Below are 15,171 nucleotides of genomic sequence, written 5' to 3'. Positions count from 1 at the left end.
CAAGCTGGCCGCCCCCTTGAGTGGCCGGCCACCCCCTCCCAAACCCTAGCCGCCCCTCTCCTCCATAACTCCCGCGTAGCTTTAGCGAAGCTCCGCCGGACTTCTCCACCACCACCGACACCACGCCGTCGTGCTCGTCGGATTCAAGAGGAGCTACTACTTCCGCTGCCCGCTGGAACGGGGAGGTGGACATCGTCTTCATCAACAACCGAACGTGTGACCGAGTACGGAGGTGCTGCCCGTTCGTGGCGCCGGAACCGATCGTGATCAAGATCTTCTACGCGCTTTTGCAAGCGGCAAGTGATCGTCTACCGCAGCAATAAGAGCCTACTCTTATAGGCTTTGGAATCTCTTCAAGGGTTAGTCTTGATCATCCCCTCGTTGCTACCGTCTTCTAGATTGCATCTTGGCTTGGATTGCGTGTTCGCGATAGGAAAATTTTTGTTTTCTATGCAACGTTATCCTACAGGTTTGTCTGGCAAGGGGGTTAGAGTACCCGCTACCATTCGTTGACAACAACATACACCTCTCAAAACTTTATTTTTATGCTCTCTTTATGTTTAAAAAAAAAATAAAAGCTCTAGCACAAATATAGCAATCAATGCTTCCCTTTGCGAAGGGCCATTCTTTTACTTTTATGTTGAGTCAGTTTACCCATTTCTCTCTATCCTAGAAGCAAACACTTGTGTTAACTGTGCATTGATTCTTACATACTTGCATATTGCATTTGTTATATTGCTTTGCATTGACAATTGTCCATGAGATATACATGTTACAAGTTGAAAGCAACCGCTGAAACTCAATCTTCCATTGTGTTGCTTCAATGTCTCTACTATGAATTTATTGCTTTATGAGTTAACCCTTATGCAAGACTTATTGATGCTTGTCTTGAAAGTACTATTCATGAAAAGTCTTTGCTATATGATTCAATTGTTTACTCATTGCATTTACGTTGTTTCTAATCGCTGCATTCATCTCATATGCTTTACAATAGTATGATTAAGATTATGTTGGTAGCATGTCACCTCAGAAATTATCTTTTATCGTTTACCTACTCGAGGACGAGTAGGAACTAAGCTTGCGGATGCTGATACGTCTCCAACGTATCTATAATTTTTGATGTTCCATGCTTGTTTTATGACAATACCGACATGTTTTGTTCACATTTTATGTCATATTTATGTGTTTTCCGGAACTAACCTATTGACGAGATGCCGAAAGGCCAGTTGCTGTTTTCTGCTGTTTTTGGTTTCAGAAATCCTAGTAAGGAAATATTTTCGGAATCGGACGAAATCAACACCGAAAGTCTTAGAATTCCCGGAAGCTTCCGGAGCACCGAAGGAGAGTCGGAGGTGGGCAGCAGGGGGCCCACACCATAAGGCGGCGCGGGTGGCCCCCTGGCCGCGCCAGCCTATGGTGTGGGGGCCCCAGCCGCCTCCTTGCGCCGCCTCTTCGCCTATAAGATGCCTCCTGACCTAAATCCTTGACACGGAAAAACCACGATACGAGAAACCTTCCAGAGCCGCCGCCATCGCGAAACTCCAATTCGGGGGACAGAAGTCTCTGTTCCGGCACGCCGCCGGGACGGGGAAGTGCCCCCGGAAGGCTCCTCCATCGACACCGCTGCCATCTCCACCGCCATCTTCATCACCGCTGCTGCTCCCATGAGGAGGGAGTAGTTCTCCATCGAGGCTCGGGGCTGTACCGGTAGCTATGTGGTTAATCTCTCTCCTATGTACTTCAATACAATGATCTCATGAGCTGCTTTACATGATTGAGATCCATATGATGAGCTTTGTATCGCTACTAGTTGTGTGCTACTCATGTGATGTTATTAAAGTAATCTATTCCTCCTGCATGGTGTAAAGGTGACTAGTGTGTGCACCATGTGGTTCTTGTCGTAGGCTATGATCATGATCTCTTGTAGATTATGGAGTTAATTATCATTATGATAGTATTGATGTGATCTATTCCTCCTTCATAGTGTAATGTGGGCAGTGTGTGCACTATGTTAGTTCTTGGTTTATTTTGCAATGATCTATTATGCTCTAAGGTTATTTAAATATGAACATTATTGTGGAGCTTGTTAACTCCGGCATTGAGGGTTCGTGTAATCCTACGCAATGTGTTCATCATCCAACAAAAGAGTGTATGTAGCACATATGAGAAAGAGTTATTTATTATGCGATCAATGTTGAGAGTGTCCACTAGTGAAAGTATGATCCCTAGGCCTTGTTCCTAAATACGCTATCGCTGCTTGTTTCTTGTTTTCTTGCGTTACTACTGCTGCAATACTACCACCATCAACTACACGCCGACAAGCTATTTTACGGCACCGTTGCTACTTGCTACTATTTATTCATACCACCTGTATTTCACTATCTCTTCGCCGAACTAGTGCACCTATTAGGTGTGTTGGGGACACAAGAGACTTCTTGCTTTGTGGTTGCAGGGTTGCATGAGAGGGATATCTTTGACCTCTTCCTCCCTGAGTTCGATAAACCTTGGGTGATCCACTTAAGAGAAAACTTGCTGCTGTTCTACAAACCTCTGCTCTTGGAGGCCCAACACTGTCTACAGAAAAAGGAGGGGGCGTAGACATCATACGTATCCTACTATATTACAGATACACGGGCAAACTAGCCCAAACTTTGCATATGAGGCCGATTCACGTATATTCTTCCATGTATACTCTTCAAGCCCATCTTGATCGCGGCCCACCTCTGACTCGGTCAAATTCTGGTGATAACACATGCCCCCCTGGTTTTGGAATTGATAATTCCAAAATCACTCCGCTTTTTCCTTCGTCGGGTCATGTCGTGGCAGAGCAGAACCGTCGCAGTATCCTTCATCATGATGCCTTGCCTTCTCGACTTCTATGCGCGATCTGGCAAATTTATTCTTGTTGGGCACCATCTCCTTGGAAACTGCCGTGGCATTGAATCTCCACTATATCTCCTTTATTTAACCGCCCTGAACCGTTCGCCACTTCACCCTCGTGCTCCGTACTAGCCATCGGCAAAAAACCCCCATTCCTCCGTAGCCATGTCTGCTTCCTCCTCCATCTCCTCAGGCCTCTCCCTCCAGTCTTCCTCCTCGAGCGAGCAGGAGTGGAACTTTGATCATGTGCCAGACGGCCCACCCGAAGCACTCGTCGGGTCAGATGGTGACCTACCTCTGACCGATGGGGAAGACGACCTCAAGTTCCTCATCGAAGGGGAGCTGAAGAGCGAAAGCGAAGACGATCTCCACCCCTGGGCGAAACCCACCTCCTCCGACGGGGAGGAGGAAGAAGAAGAAGTAGAGGGAGAAGAGGAAAAGGAGGAGGATGATTCCTCCTCCTCCGCTGGGTATCCGCCGGCAAAGCGATCCCGCGCTTGGGCGGACAGCGAGGACGATGATGATGACGAGGAAGAAGAGGAGAAGGAGGAGGATGATTCCTCCTCCTCCGCTGGGTATCCGCCGGCAAAGCGCTTCCGCGCTTGGGCGGACAGTGAGGATGATGATGATGACGAGGAAGAAAAGGCTCCGGCCGAGGGCTGGGGTAGCAGCGACGAGGAACTCTCCGGAAGCAGCGCCGACGGCAGCAATGCTGACGACGAGGCCAGCGAGGACTAGTAAAGTAGGACTAGTAACCCCTGAGCAATCGGCTCTTATTTTGTTTTCCCTTTCTTGAGCAATCGGCTCTTCTTTTGTAAAAAACCCCTCTTATTATGAAGAAGAACTTCTCAGCTGATTCTATCCTTTCACCAAATTTACCGATTGCTAAAACAAGTCAACAAATTACGAGCCGATGGCAGCGCACCGGTCCTTGCCATGAAAACGCGAGCAGAGCCAACTCTATTGTTTATCCAACTGGTAATCTGTGGCCTGTCCGCAAGGGCAAAACCCAATTCCTCAAAACGCCACTTGAACAGATCCAACCCACGGCCATACGAACCTCAGATGTCAATTGCGCAGGTTCGCAACTGCAATGAATCCATGGGCAGCACCATCCAAAGCCCACGCTATGGTTCCCAGCCTGAAGGTGATCCTTAACTGCCCCTTACTGTCCGAACATAGCGCCTTGCTCTATCCTTTCGCAGCAACAGAGATGGTTCTGACTCTGTAGATGATGGCGGCTTCCCTTTCAGCAGCTCTAGTAGTCTTCGACTGCAACAACTCACCGCTTTCGAAGAAGGTTATGATGCAGGGTCAGCCGACGACACTCCAATCGGCTTCTAAAAACAGAGCAACTAGCAGGCCAGCTGCCCCCCGAGCCTCAGTCAAGGCGAGAATAGCGGTGAGGATGCACAGATCGGACTAAAAGCTTTGAACTCAGGCAATTCTGAGTCAGCCACCATGCAGAGTCAGCCAAACTTGCCCCCATCGATCGCCTTCTCTTCCGCTGCAAGCCGATGTTGTAGATACATGAAATCGGCTCATTGCAGCTGAGGAAGATACATGAAATCCCTCAAGGAAACAGAAAGCTTCGAAGCTGAACTGAAGACCGACTTGGTCGAAATCCGTGTCTTGAACATGCAGCGGGTAGATCCTGTGTAATTGTACTAGAGTCGATGGCTGTACATCGGCTTTGTTTCTTAGCTCTAAATTGCCTTGCATCGGCTGTATACCATGAGAAATTTTTTTTACTGGCCGATTTTCTATCGGCCCCCAATATTTCACCGCACATGTATCGCACATGTTCATCTGATTAGGTGCCCCCCGAGCCGAATCTATCAGGTGGCTGCAGATATCGGCTCTGTAGTTAGCCAAGGCACTGTATTTGCACGCCGGCTCCGGTAGGACCAATGTTGATTTTTTCCAGCCGACGTAACCGCTGCCCATTATATCGACGTTGAACACAGGCAGACTGTGTTGTGAGGATAATTTTGGCCGATTGCTGGAATCGGCCCCCACGTTGATCGAATCGCTCAATGAAGGTTTTGCAATGGTCCTCCATAGATCTTTGGGGCCGATCCCAAGGATCGGCCTCGCCACGTTTGTCCATAGGTTTGTTCTTGCTACACGGTCAGGCCGGTGGATAAGACCAGCCTAACCCCATCTTTTGTCACGTCGATGCGCTCGCAGTCGTCCAAATTGATGCCTGAGAGTGGCTCTTGGCCTGCTGTTTCCCAAGCGTTCATGCCAGCCGTTGAAATCTCGGCTGAGTCATCTACATGGACAACCTCTACCTCATCTCCATCCCACTGTATTACGCATTGGTGCATCGTGGATGGGATGCAACAGTTGGCGTGGATCCAATCTCTTCCTAGCAGGACAGCATAGGTGCTCTTGCTATCGACAATAAAGAACGTCGTAGGGATGGTTTTCCTTCCTACGGTCAGATCCACGTTCAGAACACCTTGTGCGTCAGACGCTTGGCCGTTGAAATCGCTCAATGTCACGTTGATCTTGATCAGATCCGAGCTAGAGCGTCCCAACCGACGTAGCATGGAGGATGGCATAATGTTGACTGCCGCTCCGGTGTCCACTAGCATCTTGTTGACAAGCCTCCCATCGATATAACCTCGCAAGTACAGGGCCTTCAGATGTCTGTAGCTTCTTTCTCGTGGCTTCTCAAAGATAACTGGCCGTGGGCTGCAGTCAAGTTGTGCCACGGGTGCCTCGTCTAGTCCTGGAGCACTAAACTTCGTCGGAAGGATGAACACCATGTTTGTGCCAGCCGATGTTTCATCATCGGCTTTCCTTTGCTTGGGGCGCCACTCCATTTTTTGTGGTCGACCCTCTTCATCCAGGGTTCGTTGAATTTTCGCGGCCAGATCAGGCCGCGCCTTCCTTAGCGTGTGCAGGTATAACCTTTCGGCTTCCTCCAGGCCACGCAGTCGCTGAACCCTACGCTTTTGGGAACGGCTGAGTCCATCAGGGCACCACCTTGGCTGGTGGTACCTGTCTTCTTCTTCTTCATCATCGTCTTCCACATCCTCGAGATCTTCCACCCGAGGGGACTCAGCATGCTTGTTCCGAGGTGGGAGAGGCCCTAGACGTTTGAACACGGACACGTTAGCTGCATCCTTCCTCTTCTGTTTACATTCTAGGCAGTTGCCGATTGTAGGCAATCGGCTCATTCCTGAATCCCAGCGAGTGCTCGAAGAAGGGACAGTCCCAGTGCCTATCCTCGTCGTCTTGCTCCCTCGATTTTTCCTTGGCACGGCGCTCGTACTCCTCCTCATCGCGATCATGCCGACGATGTCTCCTGGCGTCCCTAGCCAGACGATCTCTTTCACCATCGTCGTTGGGTCGTCGGTGTTGGTCATACTGACTCACATACTTGTTGAGGAGGTGATCAGAGAGAGGTCGCTGATATCTCACATTCCTTACTTCTCCCTCTGTGATGTAGCGCTTGCCATCGTGACGGAGCTGATCGCGTGGAGCGGCCTCCTCTGTGTCCTTGCTACGAGAGCAGCTGCCCTCGTCTCCGTCCTTGCCAGAGTGGTGTCCAGGTCCTACCATGTTGATTTTGAACGAGAATCCTGGCTGGCACCCTCCAGGGTAAGTGCACTCCACCATGTTAACGGCGGGGAAGGGGTGAGTGTCGACTTTCATGGCGTACTGGTTGAAAATTAGACGTCCTTGTTCTATCGCCATTTGGATCTGCTGACGCCACACCCTGGAGTCGTTGGTGGTATGGGAGAACGAGTTATGCCATTTGCAGTATGGCTTTCCGTTCAGCTCCTGTACCGTGGGGATTTTGAGGCCTTCGGGTAACTTCAACTGCTTCTCCTTAAGTAAGAGGTCAAAAATTTGCTCGGTTTTAGTTACGTCGAAATCAAACCCTCCGGGCGGACTCGGTGGCTTAACCCATTTGCGGGACACGGGGTTGCCCCCGAGTCCATTCAGCCACTGCTACCTCTTGATCTCCCGCAGAGCCTTCGTCTTCATCTGCCTCAACCAGGACTACCGCACGCTTGAATTTGTCCTGGTACAAGTCTGGGTGGCTCTGTTCATATAACGACAGTTTCTGAACCATGTGCGCCAGTGAAGGGTAGTTTGCTTGGGAGGCCATATCCTTGATTGGTGATGTAAGGCCCACCACTGCCAACTCGACTGCTTCTTTTCGGTCACACGAGCCGAATAACATCGGTTCCTAACAAGTCCGAAGCGCTGGACGTATTCTGCCACAGTTTCTCCACGCTTCTGACGTACTTGTGCTAGATCGGCAATGCCGGCCTCGGAAGCCTCTGAGTGATACTGCATGTGGAACTGCTCCTCCAACTGCTTCCACGTCCGGATTGAGTCTGGTGGCAGTGATGTGTACCACCCGAAAGCCGATCCTGTGAGGGACTGTGCGAAGAACCTCACACGCAGCTCATCTGCTGCTGAGATCGTGCCCAGCTGTGCCAAATATCGGCTCACATGCTCGATGGAGCTGGAACCATCTGATCCATTAAACTTGGAGAAATCAGGGAGCCGATATTTGGGTGGTAGCGGGATCAACTCGTACTCGTTGGGGTATGGCTTGGAATAGCCGAGTGTCCTCCTTTTCGGCACCATGCCGAACTGGTCTCTCAGAATCGTACTGATTTGATCCGCGGTGCTGGCTGCAGGAGTCGAACTCTGAAGATTCGCCGGAGTGGCATACTTAGCCAGCCATGCTTGCTTTTCCATCTCCGAGCCAAGCTGCAGGAGCTGAGCTGCGGAGGTTTGTCGGAGTGGCATACTTAGCTAGCCACGTCCGCTTCTCAAGATCCGTCGCTGAAGTTCCTTCGCTTTTCCGAAGTCCTCGCTCGTTGCGGTCTGGTTTGTGAGTGCCCGACTATCTGCGGTCGGCACGTATGTGCACGTGTAACCGTGAGGGATCTCCTTAGGCGCCTCATGCAAGAACTGGTAGTCGCTAGGGTCACCACCGATCTTGTAGACGACGTATGCCGGTGAATTCAGCACTTCTGGTGCTGCCAACGCGAATGGCAGCGGTGGACGGGACTGGAGTGGCATCTCTCCTTGGTAAGTCCCGAGAGCTGGTCCTGACGGAGAGTACTGATGCCTCATGATTTCCTGGATCACCCGAAGAGCGACACGCTCCAAAGTGTTCACCAGGCTCTCAGAATGGCGGTGCAGCGAGTGAGCTACCATGTAGTTAATCTCCTGACGCAGGGACCTGGTGCGTTCTTCTGACGGGGCGGACAGGTCCACTCCATCGAGCGTGCCTTCAGGTGAGAACCCTTTCCACCTAACGCCATGTGAGCGGGTTCTGTGAAAGGAGCCGATGAGGTCGGCTTCGAGGATTGCTTTGACCTCGTCATACTTTTTCTTGAGCTCCTCGGTCAGATCCTCGTACGTGACTGGAGTGCCGTCCGCCATCTCAGATGTAGACGGCGATGCGGTGGATGTCGACGATTGTCCCACCGGGCGTGCCAGAATGTGTTGCGGTCGGAAACCCACCGGCGAGCAGCGACGGGCAACACAGTAGAGCCGGGAGGCTCCCAGGACTGCGGCTGGCCCTGGTCCCTCCGAGCGACGGCCCGCAAAGACTTCGGCACGCACGTCCGATGCTGATGCAAGGGCGTGCCACCTGACCTATACCTGGTCAGGAAGGTGATGGAGATGCCTCGCTTAGTTTCCTGCATGGCATACACGTAAACATTAAATACGAGCCTCGATCGGCTCTCAGGTTGTCCTGTGAATCGGCTCAAAGAGCCGATCCACCCATGATTCGCACAAGGTGTACGAATATATGGTGGTCCTGCTTGATCAGAATAAAGCTAAAGCGATCTACTACGATTTAGGGTTTTCACCGCATAATCGGAACATCCTACTCGTGATTGAGCCTCGCGGCCACGCACGGTGTTCGTAAGCCAATCCTAGACAAGGCCTAAAAACCAACACGAAGTTGATCCCCGGAACATCCTGTCTAGGGCTAGCAAACTACACCCTACGCGCCGCTGGATCCTTCAACCCTTTGTAAGTCCTAACCATGCAGATATTAAACTAATCCTTGAAGAACAAGGAGCAACCATAACGGATCGGATCTACTAAATAACGATCAAGCGGGGTGCCACCCCTACACCTAAGATAGGTGTAAGGGCGGCTAGATGTCTAAGGGTTGCACTTCGACAGCATATGATACGATGAACAATGCTAACCCTAACACATCTAAGATAACTACGTTGCTCGCCATAAAAAAGGCTTCAGTACGAGCAACGCATGGATAGCGAATAAACTTGTACTGCCTAGATCGCAAGATGCGATCTAGGCAGCATGATGCTTACCCGGAAGAAACCCTCGAGACAAGGGAGTTGGCGATGCGCCTAGATTGGTTTGTGGTGAACGTGATTGTTGTTTATTCCATAAACCCTAGATACATATTTATAGTCCGTAGACTTTCTAACGTGGGAATAATCCCAACCGTGCACGAGCCAAACTCTATCTAATCGATACGTATCCTACTATATTACAGATACACGGGCCAACTAGCCCAAACTTTGCATATAAGGCCGATTCACGTATATTCTTCCATGTATACTCTTCAAGCCCATCTTGATCGCGGCCCACCTCTGACTCGGTCAAATTCTGGTGATAACACTCCCATCAATAGACGGTTTTTGTCCTCGACCTTCTGTAAACCTGCCCAGTAAATCAACAAAGCAATAGAGGAGAAAGTGATTTCACTAGGAGACCTCAACACATGATCATCAAAGGTCACTTTATTCCTTACTGTCCAAATGGCCCAGAAAGTAGCGACAATCAGAATCATAAAGAATCTCCCAAAACCAGGACTGAATCTAGCTATGGAACCAGGCCATCGCTTGCCTAAAGTTTGTTGGAGCGCAACTAGCACCCATGGTTGATCCTAAAACCCCCCAAACCACTTTGGACGTGTTGCAAGTAAAGAAAAGATGATCGTTAGTCTCAACCTGATTGCAAAAAGAGCATAAGGGGGAACCCATCCAATTTCTTTTCCTCAAATTCTCTCTGGTACGCAAGGCATTTCTGCATAATTGCCACATGAATTTTTTTTTATTTTCAAAGGTATTTTAGCTTTCCAAATCTATTTATTGTGTGAACCAGTTAGAGGAAGTTCCAAGAGCTTATGGACTGATTTAGTCGAGAAGATACCATTTCTATTTAATTTCCAAGAGATTTTATCCGTGGAGTTAGACAGGGTAAGATTTCCAAGCTTGGTGGTAATGAAATTCCAGGCCTCAAGCAATTCCCCATGGAGCCTTCGCCGAAAAGGAATGACATAACTACTGTTAACACATTTTTGGACAGTACAGTCTTGCATTTGGCAAAGATCGAAAAGAATAGGGTGGAGATCACAGAGAGGAACATCATCCATGTAGGTGTCTTTCCAAAGCCTACAAATGTTGCCTTTGCCTAGGGAAACATTTCTCCCCGCAAGATAGGTATCTCTGACTTTTAAGAGAGCTTTCCAACATGGAGAGTCATTAAATTTAGGAGTCACACTCGTTATCGTTTTCCTTTTCAAATACTTTGATTTTAAAATAGTTTTCCACAAGCCATCTTGTGTTTCAAGCTTCCATCACCATTTACAAAGAAGGTTAATGTTTTTCTTTCGAAGTTCTTTGACCCCAAGGCCCCCTTTGTTTTTAGAGCGGCAAACTTTAGACCACTTGACCATATAATAGCCCTTTTTTTCCTTTTTACCATGCCATAGGAAACGTCTTCTATGCTTATCAAGTCTTTCAATGAAAGTTTTATTCAAAAAGAACAGCGACATGATATAGGAAGGAAGGCTCGATAGACAAGAATTTTGCTGGAGAATTGTATCCGTTCCTGTAACATCCCGAAATTCATCGCGCCAGATCGCACCCGCGCCCTATAAAAGTGAGCAGCGATATCCCCTTGTTCTTCTCCACATTTCCTCCACTCTACCCCCTTGCTTTGAGTTCTCGGGAGTTCAAATTTCATTGAGCCGCCGCCGCCGCCGTCATCTCCAACTACGGCGACGATTTCCGTCGTGGTGAAGGTTTCCGCGTCCTCCACATGCCTCCCCCATGCTCTATACTACCTCCTGCATCTCCCTGAACCATTCGTTCTTCCCCAGGAGCTCGTTTCTGTACCACTATCGTTTTCTCGCCGGAGCACCGTCTCCGGCGAGCCGTAGAGCTATGTGCGCCGCCGCCTTTGCTCTGTCCACGTCAAGGGTCAACACCCAGTCAATGTACACTCAGCGCTGAGATTGCATTTGACCGGTCAATTCTGACGAGAGAGTGCAGGCCATTCTCGACCGTCTGATCCTAATCTGACCGTCCACGTCGCTCTTCCCATTAAAACTGAGACTAAACTTAGCTATACTTCAAAAGTTCATATCTATTAATCTGTTAACATTTATACTTCATATATTCTTGCGCAAAAAAAAACTTCATATATTCCAAATTATTTACCGCTTCATTAAAACACAAATGAAACGATTCAGGCCCGAGGTCGCCCACATATATATAATTATTTTATCTAAGCACAACATAATATTTTTACTTTAGGATTACGCATAACCAAGATTATGGTGAGGCACTCTCTTCCAATAGGCAATGTAAATATCTAAAGTAGTTTTCTTATGTCAGGAGCTATGGATCAATTCTTATTTAATGGGCGGGCTCCAAATCAGAACATATATCGATCGATACATTAGCCTATGTGGTAATACAGAACACGCATAGCTTCAAATGTGAAATACATATTCTCTGTAAGACTATCAGTATGTTTTTTTTCTACCTACAGTTCAGATTTCCTGCACCTTTATAAGCATAGAACTTGCCCCATACTTTGAAAAATCGAATAAGTATATATATATCACGGTATACTACCAAGTAAATTACATAAATCTACCACAATTAAAGCAGTGATTTCAGGTCAGTATAATTTCTGGTAATTTTTACTAAACACTACCACTTACAGGGTAACCAACAACGAATCGCGCAAATGGTCGTATGATAGAAGTTTGAGTGATGAGGACCCACTGTCAGTGCTTGCTAGGCCAAAATGTCATTGTTTTCCGTTAGGGCATCTCCAATGGACAGATACATTTCAGACGCCTAAATTGTCTGCGCGCGTCCATTTGCGCCAGCCCGCGGACACCGAAATGGTTGCTAGGCCAAAATTGTCTGTTTGCCTCGGGTAGCCCCAGCGGCCCGACACATTTCGTGAAGAGATTTCTATTCCTCTAGAACGTGGCTTGTCACAGATTTCTATGGTAGACACGGTTAAGATAATCACATTTCTAGGAATCGATATTTTGAAATTAGCGCAACATGTTCGAACAAATTAAACGTATAAACTGCGAAAAATATATTCAAATTAACTTTTAAACAAGCTACTTCTTCTTTGAAGATCCCGCCTCGTCATCCTCACGGAGGCGCTTCCTGCTCATCACCTCCTCGGAAGAGGTACTGGTGGTCGACGCATCCGACGAGCTTGTGTCCCCCTTCGACGAGTAGTCATTGGGGTCTTCGTCGTCGTCTGTAAAGGCATGATGCTCATGCGCTCTCGCCCGGGCCCTCGCCTCCTTCTTTGCTGCCGCCACCTCCAGCTGTGTCCACCTTGCATCTTCATCCTCTTCCTCTTCCTTTTCATCCTCCTCGTCCTGGCCGTTGTGGGCAACATCGTCCCCCTCCTCATCCTGGTCGTCGTTGGCGACGGCCTCCCCCTCCTCATCCTAGCCATCGTTGTCGATGGCCTCCCCCTCCTCCTTGATGGCGTGTAACTCACACGTTCGTTGGGAACCCCAAGAGGAAGGTATGATGCGCACAGCAGCATGTTTTCCCTCAGAAAGAAACCAAGGTTTATCGAACCAGGAGGAGCCAAGAAGCACGTTGAAGGTTGATGGCGGCGGGATGTAGTGCGGCGCAACACCAGGGATTCCGGCGCCAACGTGGAACCTGCACAACACAACCAAAGTACTTTGCCCCAACGAAACAGTGAGGTTGTCAATCTCACCGGCTTGTTGTAACAAAGGATTAACCGTATTGTGTGGAAGATGATTGTTTGCAGAAAACAGTAAAACAAGTATTGCAGTAGATTGTATTTCAGTAAAGAGAATTGGACCGGGGTCCACAGTTCACTAGAGGTGTCTCTCCCATAAGATAAACAGCATGTTGGGTGAACAAATTACAGTTGGGCAATTGACAAATAAAGAGAGCATGACCATGCACATACATATCATGATGAGTATAGTGAGATTTAATTGGGCATTACGACAAAGTACATAGACCGCCATCCAACTGCATCTATGCCTAAAAAGTCCACCTTCAGATTATCATCCGAACCCCTTCCAGTATTAAGTTGCAAAGCAACAGACAATTGCATTAAGTATGGTGCGTAATGTAATCAACAACTACATCCTTAGACATAGCATCAATGTTTTATCCCTAGTGGCAACAAGCACAACACAACCTTAGAACTTTCGTCACACTGTCCCGGTGTCAATGCGGGCATGAACCCACTATCGAGCATAAATACTCCCTCTTGGAGTTACAAGCATCTACTTGGCCAGAGCATCTACTAGTAACGGAGAGCATGCAAGATCATAAACAACACATAGATATAACTTTGATAATCAACATAACAAGTATTCTCTATTCATCGGATCCCAACAAACGCAACATATAGAATTACGGATAGATGATCTTGATCATGTTAGGCAGCTCACAAGATCCGACAATGATAGCACAATGGGGAGAAGACAACCATCTAGCTACTGCTATGGACCCATAGTCCAGGGGTAGACTACTCACACATCACACCGGAGGCGACCATGGCGGCGTAGAGTCCTCCGGGAGATGAATCCCCTCTCCGGCAGGGTGCCGGAGGCGATCTCCTGGATCCCCCGAGATGGGATCGGCGGCGGCGTCTCAGTAAGGTTTTCCGTATCGTGGCTCTCGGTACTGGGGGTTTCGTCACGGAAGCTTTAAGTAGGCGGAAGGGCAAGTCAGGAGGGGGCACAGGGGCCCCACACCCTAGGTCGGCGCGGCCAGGGCCTGGGCCGCGCCGCCCTATGGTGTGGCCCCCTCGTGGCCCCACTTCGTCTCCTCTTCGGTCTTCTGGAAGCTTCGTGGCAAAATAGGACCCTGGGCGTTGATTTCGTCCAATTCCGAGAATATTTCGTTAGTAGGATTTCTGAAACCAAAAACAGCGAGAAAACAAGAATCGGCACTTCGGCATCTTGTTAATAGGTTAGTTCCAGAAAATGCACGAATATGACATAAAGTGTGCATAAAACATGTAGATAACATCAATAATGTGGCATGGAACATAAGAAATTATCGATACGTCGGAGACGTATCAGCATCCCCAAGCTTAGTTCTGCTCGTCCCGAGCAGGTAAAACGATAACACGGATAACTTCGGAGTGACATGCCATCATAATCTTGATCATACTATTTGTAAAGCATATGTAGTGAATGCAGCGATCAAAACAATGTATATGACATGAGTAAACAAGTGAATCATATAGCAAAGACTTTTCATGAATAGCACTTCAAGACAAGCATCAATAAGTCTTGCATAAGAGTTAACTCATAAAGCAATAATTCAAAGTAAAAGCATTGAAGCAACACAAAAGAAGATTAAGTTTCAGCGGTTGCTTTCGACTTGTAACATGTATATCTCATGGATATTGTCAACATAGAGTAATATAATAAGTGCAATAAGCAAGTATGTAGGAATCAATGCACAGTTCACACAAGTGTTTGCTTCTTGAGGTGGAGAGAAATAGGTGAACTGACTCAACAATGAAAGTAAAAGAATGGTCCTCCATAGAGGAAAAGCATCGATTGCTATATTTGTGCTAGAGCTTTGATTTTGAAAACATGAAACAATTTTGTCAACGGTAGTAATAAAGCATATGTATCATGTAAATTATATCTTACAAGTTGCAAGCCTCATGCATAGTGTACTAATAGTGCCCGCACCTTGTCCTAATTAGCTTGGACTACCGGATCATCACAATGCACATGTTTCGACCAAGTGTCACAAAGGGGTACCTCTATGCCGCCTGTACAAAGGTCTAAGGAGAAAGCTCGCATTGGATTTCTCGCTATTGATTATTCTTCAACTTAGACATCCATACCGGGACAACATAGACAACAGATAATGGACTCCTCTTTTATGCATAAGCATGTAACAACAATTAATAATTTTCTCATTTGAGATTGAGGATATTTGTCCAAAACTGAAACTTCCACCATGGATCATGGCTTTAGTTAGCGGCCCA

Source organism: Lolium rigidum, unplaced genomic scaffold, assembly GCF_022539505.1.
Source record: "Lolium rigidum isolate FL_2022 unplaced genomic scaffold, APGP_CSIRO_Lrig_0.1 contig_16033_1, whole genome shotgun sequence".
Classification (NCBI taxonomy): Eukaryota; Viridiplantae; Streptophyta; class Magnoliopsida; order Poales; family Poaceae; genus Lolium; species Lolium rigidum.
Note: the sequence above shows the minus strand (reverse complement) of the source record.